We start from the raw sequence: 12,185 nt of genomic DNA on the forward strand, positions 1-12,185 counted from the left end.
CCTTCAGTTACGTGTGCACATAACACACCCTTCATGGAGACCAGCAGGAACTCAGAGCAGTTCGAACACTGTTTCAGTCCAGGAACTGATGCTTTTCATAACCATACTAAATACTATTTTAAAAAGATTTTTTGAGAAAGAAATGTTACCCATAAATATTTCAACACAATTCCTGGGTACAACCTTTTCAATTCTACATTTCTTTAAAAATATATTTGTGGTTAAATAAAATTAGAATCCTAGGAAAATATTCTTGAAAATCTTAACTCACTAAAAGAGAAGAGCTTAGAGACTAAGTTTCAAAAGTAGAAGTCCAATTCTCTTCTTCACAACCCAAACCAGCACTGCTCATGCCCTTTTGGGAATGAATTAAATGAACACTGTTAAATTGAAGACACACACACACACCCCCTTTTAAAAAGTAATCTTATAGAGGCATCTTAACTGTAAGGAACTATTAACATAGAGATCTAACATAATTTATACTTATAAAATTACAGAGGTGACAAGCCACTTCACTGGGAAAAGAACAGTGTTTTCATCAGTGATGCTGGGGCAACCTGATACCCACACACAAAAGAAGGAAGTTGGACCCATCCCTCACCTCATACAGAAAAATTAACTCAAACTAGATCACAGGCCTAAATGTGAGAACTAAAACTATTAGAAGAAAACACAGGAACAAATCTTCATCTTGGATTAGGCAATGATTTCTTAGATATGACATCAAATGCACAAGCAACCAAACAAAAAACAGAATGTACTTCATCCAAATTAAAAACTTCTGTGCCTCAAAGGATACTATCAAAAAAGTGAAAGACAAAATGGTTCAGCTGCTGTGGGAACCAGTTTGGAGGTCCCTCAAAATGTTAAACATAGAATTACCACATGACCCTACAACTCTACTCCTAGGTACTTACCCAAAAGAACTGACAATAGGACTCATTCAGACAATAACCAAAAGATAGAAGCAACCCAAATGTCCAACAGATGAATGAATGAACAAAATGTGATACATACACACAATGGAAAATTATTCAGCCATAAAAAGGAATGAAATTCTGATACATGTCACCACATGGATGACATAGAAAATATTATGCTAAGTGAAAGAAGCCAGATATAAAAAAGACAAATACTGAATGATTCCCCTTACATGAGGTGCCTAGAGTAGGAAATCCGCAGACACAGAAAGCAGAATAGAGGTTACCAGGGATTGGTGGAGGGAGGAAATAGAGTTTAAAGGTTCCAGATTTTTGTTTGGTTACACAATGTAGTAATTGTACTTCATGCCACAAATATATGATTTAAATGATAAACTTTAAGTTATGGTTTAACAAAAAACTAAAAAGACATGGAATGGGATAAAATATTTGCAAATAATACATCTGATAAGGGATGTTTATATAAGAAGAACTCTTACAACTCAACAGTAAAAAGATAACCTAATTTAAAAAAAGGCAATGGATCCAAGTGGACATTTCTCCAAAGGAAACAAATACCCAACAAAAACATGAAAAAATGTTCAACATCATTTCTCATTAAGGAAGTACAAATTAAGGCCACAATTAGATACCACTTCACATCCAATAGGATAAATAAAATTAAAAAGACAGACAACAAGTGTCAGCATGGATGTAGAGAAATTGGAACCTTCATACATGTCTGGTAGAATTATAAAAAAGGTACAACTGCTTTGAAAAACAATTTTGCAGATCCTTAAAATGTTAAAAGCAAATTTATCGTATGACTTTGCAATTCCACTCCAAAGCATATACACAAGAAAAGGTATATTCACATAAAACCGTGTACACGAATATTCAAAGCAGCATTGTTCATAACAGCCAAAAAGTAAAAACCTGTATCTCTATCAACTTATGGACAAATAAATAAAATGTGCTATGTAAAATATTCAGCTATAAAAAGGAATGAAGTAATGCTACAACATGAGTGAACTTTAAAACATTACGCTAAATGGAAGAAGCTAGACACAAAGAACACCTACTGTATTATTCCATTCATATGGAATGTCCAGAATAGGCAAATCCAACAACAGAAAAGAGATTAAAGATTGACTAATGCAGGGGGAAAAATACAGGATTTTAGGGTGACAAAAATGTTCTAAAAGTTAGACTGCAGGGATAGTTGCACCACTCTGTGAATATATGAGGTCTGGAAAAAATCCAGCCATTATTAACATGATGAGAATGGTTTGCACAACATTGACGTAACCTGGCAGTCAAGGAGAGTGGACTGGAAGGTGTGAACAATGACGACTTCAATGTACCAGTCAGTGGGGGTGGTAGACATTGTTGAATTAGCATGTGTACTATGTGGCCATCACATTCAAAATGACTGAGTGCGTGCAGCAACAAATCTGCATCGACTTTTGTGCTAAGCTAGAACATTCCTCTGCAGAATCTATTCGGATGATTCAGAAGGCCGTAGCTATGAACAACTGGTGATTAGCAGCTTCATCATGATGATGTGCCCGCTCATGCATCATGTCTTACGCAGAGTATTTTTGGAAAACATCAAATCACCCAGGTGACTCAGCCCTCCTACAGCCCCCATTTGGTGCCCTGCAACTTTTGGCTTTTCCCCAAACTAAAATCACCTTGAAAGGGAAGAGATTCAGATCACTAATAAAATTCAGGAAAATACGACAGGACAGCTGACAGTGACTGGGAGAACTGTGTGAGGTCCCCAAGGTGCCTACTTTGAAGGGGACTGAGGCATCATTGTCCTATGTACAATATTTCTTGTATCTTGTATCTTCTTCAATAAATGTCTCTGTTTTTCATAGTACATGGATCGACACCTTCTGGGCAGACCTCATATTATAAAATAAACTATTGAACTATAGACTTCAAAGGGGTGGGTTTTTTGGTATCATAAATTATACCTCAATAAAGTTGTAATATAAAAAAAACTGCATGGTAATATGATCAACACCATGTAAAGGAAACAAGAAACTATTTCTTCCCTCAAGCAGCTGGCAATTAAACTCATAAAAAATTAACAGGGAAAAAATTCATGTTTATTATCTGCTACATTCTAATACATGATCTAGAATTAATACCTTATTTAACTAGAAGCAACATTAAGAAACTTTCTTTAACAAAAATATACTTGTAACATTAATGCCTTAAAAGCAATTTTCACAAATTTTCCTTCATTTGCTAAAAACCCCTCACAGTTCCCACAATATGAACAATGGTGGCAGCTAAGTCAGCCGATAAGGAATATAAATGCAAACTCAGCTTCCACAGTCTGTTTCTGACAACCTACTTTTGTTATCCTTACTTCTAATCCTTTCTTTTGTTCTCCTCTAGTATGTATTCCCTCTTTTTAAACACCATCATCTTTCTTCACATCCTTTTTTATGCTCTCCCACGTACTGTTCTCTTCTCCCTTTTTAACTAGCCATTCTAGATATAACACTTTTTAAAATGTAAGTTTTGAATAAAGCTAAGACAGTGGCCTAGGTAAACATGCCTTGCTTCCTCCCACACCACATCAAAATTACAACCAAACTAAGAACCACCATAGTTCAGGACCACCAGAATTGGATCTGAATGGAATTCCTGTAACTATGAAATTAAAGAAAGAAACCACATCAGCCTGGTAGGAGGGGTGGAGACATGGACCAGCCTGGTCCCACACCAACATGTCAGTAGATAAGAATTGGGAGGGACATCTTGGGAGCAAGGGGTCCCAGCCCCACAACATGTCCCCCAGCCCAGGGTTACACTGCAAGGAAGATGTCCCCACAACTTCTGGCTGTTAAAAATCAGCGGGGATAGAGACTGTGGAAGACAGAAACTGTACAACTCCCTGGCATTCCTTTAAAAGGGCCTACACACAGACTTACTCCCTCTGAGCTCCAGTGCTGGGGCCCCAGTGACATATGGGAGAAACTGAAGTGTCTGGCATCAGGGCAAGATTTAGGGGGCAGCTTTCTCCCAGACAAAAGTGCTGGCAGAGGCAATTGTTCCTTTTCTGAGCCCTCCTCACAAAGAGATGGCAGGGAGCTGCCACATCTGAGACTCCATCAGCCTGGTTCACACTGTTTGCCCCACCCTGGAGATTCTCTGAGGGTCTGCCCCACCCAACTTTTCGGGGCACCCATTTTTCATATGGAAAGTAGTCTTTCCATATGAATGGCTTGTCTTGGCTCATGCTTCACGGGGGGCAGCATCTGGCCTCAGCAAATCCCATACCTTTAAGTGGCCCCAGGCTGGAACAAGCAGCAGCTGGCCTTGGTTCACAGGTTGGCCTTGCTTGGCCACCTCCAAGCCCAGTATAAGTAGCAGCCATCTACAGATCACTTTATAGCTTATTCCAGGTGTTTCTGAAGAGAACACAGGTGAGAGCTGACCTTGGCCTGAACCTCCTGGGAGCCACAGAGCCTGTGCACCCTGTAGGCAGGAACAGACCATGTCACATCACCACCACCCAACTACCTCCACAAGCAACACACTCAAGGGGTGGACTCAGTGGACACCTGTGCCCTACTGAAGTCAGTCCTGCTCTATGGAGTGGGCCCCTGCAAAGCTAATCCTCCTAGTGGTCAGAGGTTGGTCGTCGGTGGTCACAGGCAGTCCTTGCCATCTGATCAGCCATGATAGATCCTTCTCACTTACCTATTAACAGTAATCAAGGTTCAACTACAAGTAGAGTGCATACAAGCTCATGCACTTGGAGTACCCAGCGTGGGTGATAGGGGAGGTTGTGCCACTGGACCCTAATGGACACCTACTACATCAGGCCATTCTTCCAAACCTGGGAGTGGTAGCAGCTCTACCTAATACAAACAGAAGGAGGCTGCCAAAATGAGGGGACAAAGAAACACAGCCCCCCTCGCCAAAACAGAACAGAACAAAACTCAAGAAAAAGAACTAAACAAAATGGAGACAAGCAATCTACTAGATGCAAAGCATCATAATAAGGATGCTCAATGAACTTAGCTAAAGAGTAGATGAACTCGGAGAGAACTTTAACAGCATATAAAAGACATGGAAACCATAAAAAAGAACAAGTCAGAAATGAAGGATACACTAACTGAAACAAAGAACTTATAAGGAGTCAATAGCACAGTGGATGAAGCCAAGAATCAAATCAGTGACTTGGAATATAAAGAAGCAAAAACACCCAATCAGAACACCAAGAAGAAAAAAAGAATCCAATAAAATGAGGGCAGTGTAAGGAGCCTCTGTGAAAAATTCAAGCATTATTAACATTTACAACATAGGGATGCCAGAAGGAGAAGAGCGAGAATAAGAAATTGAAAACCAATTTAAAAAACTGTCACTTCTACTGACATAAAATTTCCGTAACTTGTTGAACGAAATAGACATACAAGTCCAGGAAGCACAGAGAGTCCCAAACAAGATGCACACAAACAGGACCACACCAAGACATACTGTAATTAAAATGCCAAACATTAAAGACAGAGAAAGAATCTTAAAAGCTGCAAGAGAAAAACAGAGACTTACCTACAAGAACACTCCCATAAAACTGTTAGCTGATTTCTTAAAAGAAACTTTGCAGGACAGAGAGACTGTCAAGAAATGTTCAAAGTAATGAAAAGCAAGGACCTACAGCCAAAATTACTCTACCCAGCAAAGCTATCGTTTAGAATCCACAAAGACAGATAAAGAGCTTCTCAGATAAAGCTAAAAGAGTTCATTACCATCAAACTACCATATTTTGCTGTGTATAATGCAAACCCAACATGCAATATACATGGGATTATGATGACCACAGTGTACAATCATTTCTGACCATGTATAATGTGCAACCTTATTTATCCCCCCAAAATTTGGGCAGAAAAGTGCACATTATACACATCAAAATATGGTAATATTACATGAAATGTTAAAGTGTCTTCTTTAAGAATAAACTAAAAAATATGAATAAAATGGGAATAAATACATATCTATCAGTAATTGACCCTAAAAAACAAAATAAATAAGCAGAACAGAAACAGAATCACACATACAGAGAACATTTTGGTGGCTGCTACATGGGAAGGGGGTCAGGAGCATAGGCAAAAAAGGTGAAGATATTAAGATGTACAACTTGCTTATTATGGAATAGTCATGGGGATGTAAGTACAGCATAGGGAATACAGTATAAAAGAATATATATGCATGAACCATGGACATGAACAATGACATGGGGGTTGGGGGCTGTCTGGGTGGTGAGGGGGGCAAAGGAGGAAACCTCTGGACAACTGTAACAGCATAAACAATAAAATATAAAATTTAAGGTTTGCCATTTATGTTTGTGAATTAGGTAACATATTTACATGGTTAAAAAAATCAAAACACTATAAAAAACAGGTTCTCTTCTACCTTTGCCCCTTTATATGTAACTACATTTACTCTCTTGACACAAACATAAGCAAAAATACTTATTTTTCATTTTCTTTTTTAATATTTTGATTATGCCATTACAGTTTTCCCATTTCCCCCTTCACTCCCTTCCACCCTGCTCACTCTCTCCCACTCACATTCCCCCCCTTTAGTTCATGTCCATGTGTCGTAAGTTCTTTAGATTCTACATTTCCCATATTATTCTTACCCTCCCCCTATCTATTTTCTACCTACCATCTATGCTACTTATTCTCCGTACCTTTTCTCTCTCTCTCCTCCTCCCACTCCCCTGTTGCTAACCCTCCATGTGATCTCCATTTCTGTGGTTCTGTTCCTGTTCTAGTTGTTTGCTTAGTTGGTTTTTGTTTTAGGTGTGGTTGTTCACAGTTGTGAGTTTGCTGTCATTTCACTGTTTATATTTTTATCTTCTTTTTCTTAGATAAGTCCCTTTAACATTTCATAAAATAAGGGCTTAGTGATGATGAATTTCTTTAACTTGACCTTATTTGATAAGCACTTTATCTGCCCTTCCATTCTAAATGAAAGCTTTGCTGGATAGAATAATCTTGGATGTAGGACCTTGCCTTTCATGACTTCAAATACTTCTGTTCAGCCCCTTCTTGCCTATAAGGTCTCTTTTGAGAAATCAGCTGATAGTCTGATGGGAACTCCTTTATAGGTTACTGTCCCCTTATCTCTTGCTGCTTCTAGGATTCTCTCCTTCATTTTTATCTTGGCTAATGTAATTATGATGTTCCTTGGTGTGTTCCTCCTTGGGTCCAACTTCTTTGGGACTCTCTGAACTTCCTGGAAGTCTGTTTCCTTTGCTAGATTGGGGAAGTTCTCCTTTATTATTTGTTCAAATAACTTTTCCACTTGTTGCCCTTCCTCTTCTCCTTCTGGTACCCTTATAATTTGGATGTTAGAACATTTAAAGATGTCCTGGAGGTTCCTAAGCCTCTCCTCATTTTTCTTGAATTCTTGTTTCCCCATTCTTTTCTGTTTGGTTGTTTCTTTCTTCCTTCTTGTCCACTCTATTGTTTTGAGTCTCAATTTCCTTCCCATCACTACTGCTTCCCTGTGCATTTTCCTTCATTTCTCTTATCGTAGCCTTCATTTGTTCATCTAATTTGCTATCAAATTCAACCAATTCTGTGAGCATCCTGATTATCAGTTATTTGAACTGTGCATCTGATAGGTTGGCTATCTTTTGGTTGTTTAGATGTATTGGTTCTGGGGCTTTGATCTGTTCTTCTGTTTGAGCCATATATTTTTTTTTTGTCTGATCCCACCTGTTATGTAGTGAGGGGCAGAGCCTTAGGTGTTCAACAGTGTGGGGAAACCCAGTTGCTGGGTTGTGACACTGCATGTGGAGGCGGGGTCTGAGAGGGAACAATGGCGCTTGCTCCTCTCTGTCAGATTCAGTCCCTTCTGCCACTTCCCCCAAGCTAACCGGGCCCTTCTGGTGCTAATTCCCATGCAGGTGGGCTTGTGTACATTCTAGGACCCTGTGGGTCCCTCCTCCTGTGAGGCTGGGAGTCTCTCCCTGCGCCTCAACCCCCACAGGTGTTTTCAATCAGTGTCCCAAGGCTCTATTTCCTGGCACTGGGACCCTGGGCTGCGCCGTCTGTCTCACTGCCCAATTTCGCCTGGTTTGTCTACGTGCGAACGTGGGGATGCCCGGTCAGCCAGCCACCTGGTGTGCAGCGCCTCACTTCACAGTCGCCGCGTTGCTGGGTCTGCTGGCCGCCTGTGCGCGGGATGCATTATGCATCCGGTGCCACTGCTTTTTTGTGTTGCGACTCCTCTCAGCCCGGCTGCCCAACTCCGCCCCTCCTACCAGTCTAGATGAATGAGTCTATTTTAACTCCTTGGTTGTCCGACTTCCATACGGTTCAATTTTCTGTCAGTTCTGGTTGTTATCTTGTTTCTAAATTGTTGTTGTCCTTCTTTTGGTTGTGCGAGGAAGCACAGTGTGTCTACCTACACCTCCATCTTGGCCGGAAGCCCATTTTTTCTTTTTTCTATGAAAATAACATTTTATTCAGTGTTCTGCATCTTTCTTCTTCAGTAGCTTAGAGATCTTATCAGTTGAAAAAGAGCTAACTCATTCTGACAGCTGATATCTTTCACAGAGTGATATTAAATTTACATATAAATTTAACCAGTTACCCATTATTCCAAAACATTTCCTATTAATATAAATGTTATGAATAACTTGTAAATATATTAATTCACACTTGCAGGTACATTTGTAGGATAAACTCTCAAAAAACAGAAATTTCTAATCAACTACATGTATTGAGTTGGCCAAAAAGTTCATTTGTTTTTTTCCATACGATGGCCCTTGTAGCGCGTAGTTGCCTTTAACTTCATTCGAAACAATTTTGTTTGACTGTATTGTGACAGTTGTTATATCAGTGTGCATTTAAAAAAACATCAAAATTGGTGACTATTTGCATAGCCATTATAATACTGAAGACAGAAAAAATAAGCAACATTTTTGGCATATTATGCTTTATCCTTTCAAGTAAGGTATAAACACAACTGAAATGCAAAAAGAGATTTGTGCAGTGTATGGAGAAGGTGCTGTGACTGACTGAATGTATCAAAAGTGGTTTGTGAAGTTTCGTGCTGGACATTTCTCAGTGGACAATGCTCCATGGTCAGGTAGACCAGCTGAAGTTGACAGCGATCAACGGCAAATATTTACCTGTTAATAATTATCTGCTTGAAACTTTTACATATTCTGTGAAATTGTCTTGTTACAAAGACAGGTACTGATATCAATCCATAAAACCACAGTTTTAATTAAGAGTTATTCATCATTTGGAAGGCAATTATAAAATTCTATTAGATTCGCCCTGGCTGGTATGGCTAAGTGGTTGAGTGCTGGCCTACAAATCAAAAGGTCGCTGGTTCGATTCCCAGTCTAGGGCACATGCCTGGGTTGCAGGTCAGGTCCCCAGTGGGGGGCGGGGGAGCATGTGAGAGGCAGCCACACATTGATGTTTCTCTCCCTCTCTTATTCTCTATAAAAAAATAAATAAAAGCTTTAAAAATTTTTATTAGGTTCTTTTCTTGATAGCTGCCTTTTAGCATGCCATTACATTGTAGTTTAATTACTTCCAAATGGAGATTACATGGAGTTATAGTTTAATAGATTTTGAAATACAGACTTGCATCAAGATCCAAAAACTGACTAAAGTGCAGTTTGAGCTTAGAAAGTATTTCCACCCCACAACCATGAAGGAATGGAGGTTTCCCTTTTTGTCCTAACAACAAAAAGGGAGGTATACAAAGCAGCATTCTGTGATTCAATAACCTTAGCAGCTGTCAAAATGACTTAACCATGTAAGTTTCACTGTAAGCGCTGTTTCCTCCTTGTAATACTAGGCTGACTTCATTAAGAAACATTTTCAGGTCTTCAGGGAAAGCTAATTTTCAAAGCCATTCTTCAGTATTCAATAATTGCAGCTGACAGTAGTTCTTCTCATTCAGAAAAATTTTAACCTTGGTTCTACCCTCAAAAATTCCAAAAAAACCCGTTACCAATTCTAAGCTATTAAACTGCTGAATATAGTAAATGAGGATATCCAGCTTCCATATGAGATAAAAATTCATGGAACCAATGATGGTTAAATCCACTACAAGCAAATGAAGTTTCCTGTTGACACTGCTGATTCATACATTCAAATGTTTTCCACAAAGTACTGCTCATTTAATACTATAAATATTCATATGCTTTAAATGCTTAACATTTTCTCAATCTTTGTAAATTAGCACAAATAAATGTTTTTCTGCTCTACACATTTCTCCTACTGTCAGTTGTAACACATCTTAGCAGAATCCGTTTCAGAGCACACAGAAACAATGTTTTATCATGTATTCTTTTTAGGAAAAAACTTCATTGAGATTTAATTCATGTACCATGTAATTCAACTATTTAAAGTGTGTAATTCCATTTTGGAAACATTCTCGTCTATACTTGTTCCACGGTGGCTAACTCTTCAGTCACTTCAAACTTAGCCTTGTCTCCTTGAATAGAACAACAACTAAGTAGTACTGATAACGTCTATCAACTCACCAAGAGCCAAGGAAACTACCTGGAATCATCTGCCTTGCTTTTTAGTTGACTACTGGTGTTGTTTCATGTAGAATTTCATCTGACAATCAGGTTCCACAATAAAAGCTTAAAAACCAAATCTGTATACTAGTTTACTCCTTTAGTTCCTTCTCATTACATTGTAATTAAATTTCATCTATATTTATTCTTCCTTTGAAATGTCTTCCTATCCAGTTCACTCAATTTCTAGTCTTAATGTCTTGTTCATAAGTTCAGGGCCTCATCAGAGTATGACAGTGGCTTTCCCAAGAAATCTCATAAAAGCAACTGTTTCAATGAGGAAGAAAAAATAATTGAGATTAGTTTCAGAAGTTACTTTCCTACAGTGGGGAAAAAAGTATTAATGGCTAATTAATTAATCTGAAACCCAAACACTGATTAGCAAATAAATCCAGACTGCTATAGAACCTGGTAGCTTTAAGTCTCAATTCAGCACAGTAGTGATTTAATGTAATCTTTAAGCTGGTATACAATATTCAGGAACTTAATTTACCATCCAAGAACTGTCATCCAAAATGTAAAAACAATGCAAATATAACAGCTTGGAAATACAAAACACTATATGAAATACAAAGGTTGAAATGCTACTATTCTGTTAAAATAACCTGTTACCTTTGTCTATTTCTTGGTTGCAATACTTCTCTTTTCAGTATCATAAAAAGCTAAGTAACACCGGCGAGGCACTGAGCAAATTCTCCTACGAGAATAATAACCCAGAAGCCTCAGTAAAAAAGCAGAGCATCAGGCAATGCTTTCAGTAGGTAGCCTCTGTCTTTCCTTGTAACAATCATGCTCTTCTCCACCCGTGCTTAGCATCTCAGCTCCTTAATAGCAACCCCTCAAACGTCTCCTGCCCAAGACCCCAATATTTAGGTCTATGGATTCTGTATAACAGAAACCCTTGCATCTGTCAGTGAATTCTACAAGTTTAAAATAACACCTTTCAGTTCCAGGTTCCCATGAACCACTGTCCATTTCCTCCCAATTCTCATATAATAAAATGTCTTAAGAGAGGGCAGATTTTTCTGCACCTTCTCAAGACTCCAGTGTTACAGGTGATCAGACTCAGTATCCCTTCCTTCTACCCTATGATAAAGAACTAAAAGTTAGGCGAAGTAGGTAGGAACATAGCTGACTGATTTCTAAGGATGACAGGAATCCCTCCATTAGGTAAGCATAGCAGGCCTACGCAAAATACTATGCGGTTTCCAACAATAGTAATAATTGTTGCTTTCTTTGTGTTGGTATTCATTTTTTAAAATCTTAAATAATTAATCTACAATCTGGTCAACTCCCCAAGGTAACTGAAGGTTGACTGAATATATTTTTCTGGAATAATTAAAAATACATACTGAAAGTTCTTGTTCAACATCATTCTTCAGTCACCCTTAAAAAGTAAAACTCAAGATAGGTAATAAAACATAGGTAAAGAATAATCCATTAAGCCCTTTCAAGAATTTACAGAGGGATTAAATCACATGAAAGAAAAAAATCAATAAACTTTTGGTTAATTTGTCTATCAGCTTTTTTATGCAGCCATGAACTGGAGACAACAGAGTTCTACAGGAAACAGAGGAGGAAGCACTTGCATCAATGACCAATAATGCAAACAGCAAAAAAGTCGAATGGGAGACAGGCTGGATAGAGAAACAAGTGCCTAGTTCTACATTAGGACGCTA

General features: G+C 38.5%; 1 protein-coding gene across 10 annotated transcripts in view; it reads right to left on the reverse strand.

The window, feature by feature from the left end:
- ZNF148 (zinc finger protein 148) overlaps nt 1–12,185 on the reverse strand; it is a 129,221-nt gene that overhangs the window by 7,128 nt on the left and 109,908 nt on the right. The gene's annotated exons all lie outside the window — the stretch shown is intronic.

The sequence above is a fragment of the Phyllostomus discolor genome, chromosome 2, assembly GCF_004126475.2.
Source record: "Phyllostomus discolor isolate MPI-MPIP mPhyDis1 chromosome 2, mPhyDis1.pri.v3, whole genome shotgun sequence".
NCBI lineage: Eukaryota > Metazoa > Chordata > Mammalia > Chiroptera > Phyllostomidae > Phyllostomus > Phyllostomus discolor.